Source organism: Pteropus medius, unplaced genomic scaffold (genome assembly GCF_902729225.1).
Source record: "Pteropus medius unplaced genomic scaffold, Ma_sr-lr_union100, whole genome shotgun sequence".
Taxonomy (NCBI): Eukaryota; Metazoa; Chordata; class Mammalia; order Chiroptera; family Pteropodidae; genus Pteropus; species Pteropus medius.
Window position 1 is genome coordinate 9,330,184 of NW_024340696.1, and position 4,391 is coordinate 9,334,574.

General features: G+C 41.1%; 1 pseudogene; it reads left to right on the forward strand.

Moving 5' to 3' along the window:
• Positions 1–798: 798 nt before the first annotated feature.
• LOC120610875 (uncharacterized) lies at positions 799–917 on the forward strand (annotated as a pseudogene).
• The last annotated feature ends 3,474 nt before the right edge of the window (positions 918–4,391 follow it).

Consider the following 4,391-nt stretch of genomic DNA (forward strand, 5'->3'; position numbering starts at 1 on the left):
CTCCACCAGGGAGCTGAATTCTAAGGAGAAACGTAGCATCAGAAAGTACTTAATGATACTAATAATGGCTAATGTTTTTAAAGCACCTACTATGTACTAACACTCATACCACTTTCATCATGTTAGATTTCAGCTTTATTGGTCTTCTTTCTTCCCTTGAACTTGCTGAAGCTATCTCTGCCTTTGCAGGTTTGCACTGTTCCTTTTGCCTGGAATGTTCTTCCCCTGGCTCCTTCATGATACTGAGGTCTTCCACACAAATGTCATCTCCCTAAAGAAGCCTTCTAGACTACCCTGTTCCAGTTCTGTATTGCTATATAACAGACTGTCCCTAAAACAGTGCTTAACACAGTAATGATAATTTATTTGGTTCAGAAATTTGAGAGGATGGGGCCTTAGCTAGACAACTCTCACTCTGGGTCTCTCAGGCGGTTGTATGCCAATGGGCATCTCAAAGATTTCATCCTACATTTGCTGTCTGGGCTGAGAAGACTCAAACAGCTGTCAGCCGGCACAGCTAGCTGCTTAGGCATTTCTCTCTTTCTCTGTGTCGTCCCTCTGAGTTGTCTCTCTGTATGGTGGCCTCACAGCAACTGAATTTCTTACATTCAACTAAAGACTCTTAGAGTGAGGGCTCCAAGAAAAACCAGCAGAAACTGCTTGGAGTGTCATTTTTCTGCATCTTATTCTTCCAGGCAGTCGCAAAGCCGCCCAGGTGCAAGGGAAAGGGACCTAGACTCTATCTCTTAATGGGAGGAGTGTCAAAGAATTTGCAGACTTGTTTTAAAACTGCCACAAATCTACGGCCGTGCTACCCTGAACAAGCCCGATCCCGTCTGATCTCGGAAGCTAAGCAAGGTCAGGCCTGGTTAGTACGTGGATGGGAGACCACCTAGGAAAACCAGGTGCTGTAGGCATAAAAAAATAAAAATAAAAATAAGGGATTGTAAGCTGACAAGGTCCTTGCAATTTGTGAGGTCAACCAAGGGTTGCCTCACCTAAAAAAAAAAAATGAAAGCTGCCACATACTGTATATAAAAATAGCCTCCTAAGCATTCTATCACCTCGCTTTATTATAATTCTTTACATAGTATGTATTGCTATCTGATATATTTTCTTATTGGTTAATTATTTCTCTAATTCGCAAAAGCATGCAAATTGTGAGAATAGAGGCCTGGTGCCTTATTCACCACTGCATCTCCTGTGTTTAGTAGAGCAATGCCTGGCACTTAGTAGACAATAAATACATATCAAATGAATGAATGAAAGGTAAATGACAAGGGCTATTCTGAAATGACCATCTCATTGAGATTGATAGTTGTGGGCTCCAATTCGAATGAAGATGGACCCTCCTCTCCTTCCTTTTTCTACGCTCTTCTTTTCACCTCCCTTCCTCCTCCCCTGCAGAAATAATTACAAATCCCTGATAAGACAATATTTCAAACCTGGAATCCTTAGCAGAATTGTGATCCATCTGAGCCAGCTTTTCCCACCTCGTCTTGTATGAGAACGCACACACCCAACCATAGTGACTTCATCATTCAGATATGTCAGGAATACTTACACGACCCCTGCTTATTTTACAGAGCATAGATTGCCTTGGATCTGTGTTTTGTTTCTGTTTTTTGTTGTTCGGTTTGTTTTGCTTCGTTTTTCGCTTTCCTTCCAGCCAGACAAGCTGAGACCTGGTCTGTTTCCATCTAGGGGTATTCATCAGTCTACCCTTTTCAACATTTCCGTCCCTGAGATTCAGCTAGAAATTTCACTAGCTTTAACATTCTAACTACGTGTCATTGCCACCATTGTCTCTTGTCACAATCCTAATTCTATGTTCTGATAATAAAACTTCATTAGTGTCTGCACCTCCTTTCCCTTACCTTTGAAATACTGTCTTCTGCTGAAACGATTAGCAATGCTCTGCGTCATATCGTTTGGCTGTCTGACAGCCATTGTGAGTGAGCTAAACTGTGAGAAAATGAAAATTCTGACAATTTCCATTATCATCAAATGGAGATATTTACTTGTACAAATATTAAAGGTTATTTAAAGATGTAAACTGACTTCATTTCATTAGAGGTTTGCATAAGGTAATAATTTAAAACAACTCCCAGCCTCATTTGAATAAATTACCAATTCATTTTCTGAAAGAAAAATGCCACTTCTCCGGGCTGTGTTTTTAACTGCTTGCAATGGTAGAAGATGAAAACAAAAACCTATGAATATTTCAGAACAAGAAACGTTCAAATTCTCTTATTGTTTAACATAAATCAGACAATGGGTTTTTGTTCTAGAAACCTGACTGAGAGTGTCCCAACCAGATGAGACAGTGACACCAACGTGGGTCTTTAAAAGGGGGCAGCAGCAAGTGTGGTTAAATCCTCCCGAATTCAAGTTCTAGGAATTTACCCTAATAAAAAAATCAGGATGTGTGCAAATATTTATGTACAAGGATGTTCATCCCAGTGTCATTTATAATGGGAGAGAGAGAGGAAGAGAGAGAGAGAGAGATTGATTCAGGACTCAAGCATCGATCGTATGTCATTAGAGTATAGCCATTTGATGGTCTGGAGTAAAGATGATTAAAAATTATATTGTAGAAGAATTCATAATGATATATGAAACGTTTATTCTATCAAAAGGTTGTAAAGGCAAACTCTAAAAACATATATCTTACAATATCATTTATGAATAAAATAAGCATCTATATTCGCATTGAAAAAGAAAATAGATCAAAATGGTAACTCAATAGTGGGATTACTGGTGATTTTTAGTCTTGTGTTTTTCTAATGAGAAAAATACCAGTGATCCAATATTATTCAATCATTTGGAACGTGATCGTGCTGTGACATCATTATTTTGGCTTAGCTGAATCAGCTCTTTTTTCTTCTAGTACAGTAGGGAACATCCGTGGGCGATTTAGTGCCTAACTGCTAACGCTATGGGTATCGGCTACAGAAGATGCAGAGTAAGTTGGTCTGATAGTGTACAGGAAGTTCTTTATGCTTCTAGGACTTGACACCCTGGGATCCGTCCTTCCGACTCATGACTTTCAATATGAAACCAGTAAGACACTGTCCAATCGTTAAAGTGTTTCTTACAAAACTCTCGGAAGGCTTTGTCTTTTTAGAGAGTGAATTAGTAAGAATTAGTTGGGTTTGTGTGTCACGGCATTCCCCTACCTCTCAACCTTCACCCTCCCCAGAACACAAAAGGGTCCTTTTCTCACTTTTAGGAAGTCTAAAGCTGGGAAGGCATTCTGAGGGCCGGAGAGTTCAGTGACTTCCATCTTGTTGCTTTACTGTCCTCAGAGCATTGATGGCTCTTCGTAGTACAAGCTCCAGCCATGGCAGAACACTCCAGCGGGCAGGAAGGCAGTAGAAAATGTGGGCATGCCCCTACTTTAAAATCACAGGCAAGAAAGACTTCGTTAGCCAGAATTTGGTCACATGGCCACTACAGGGAGTGTTGTGGGAACTTGGGAAATGTAGTTTTTATTCCACCTGGCTTGACTAAAAGTGAGGAAAAAAGAGAAAACAGATACTGGAGGCAGTAGCCTCCTCATCCCCCACCCCCACCCCCCAAAAAAAAATTATGCACGTGGGCATCACAGGATGTCACTAAACAGAGAAGACAAACCAAGTGAATATAGCTATTTCAACACTTTTTGCATTCATTCAACCCCAAAAGCATTTCCTAGTGCTTGCATTTATTTGAAAACAGTCTACATGCTGCAGAATTCTGAGATGTGGTCTCTCGGGAAGAAGTAAAACAGCTGCAGCAAATAAAGCAGATGGGAATTAAGAATGTTGGAGAACCTCCAAAACAGGATCGCATTGTCCACTAAGTGCCCGCTCTACAAAGAATGTGTGCTCCAAAATAGAAACTTTATGAAACTTTGAAGCATTTGACTAATGTAAACCTTCATGAATAATGCAAGGCTGTGCACCGGGGTTGATGTGAAGCAGAGAGAGGAGAAAGATTAGCATGTTCATCTTAGCTTTAAAAAAAAAAATTACAAGAAATTCACAGAAGAAACTCAGGCGCTTGGGGGTGAGGGGTGTGACTATTAAAATGGCTGCTTACTGACATGCTCCTTGGTGGGCCTCAGGGCGAGCACCAGCCTGCTTGCCAAGGAGATTCGTCCCAGAGGGTAGGCACAGTTTGCACTCCTCAGGGCTCTGCGGCCCTATATGCCACTGGGTAGAACAGTCAGGGCCGGTCGTGTATATGTGACTGCAAGTGGGGCCCAAATATTCTTTTTCACCCTGTAAATATCAGTCCCACCTACAGGAGGCTGCAACTAGACCCTTCTCCATTAGACGTTCTGTCCTTCGTATTAATGAATCATCTTCTGTAGAAATACAAAGATCTCTGGGAGGGACTATAGAGTT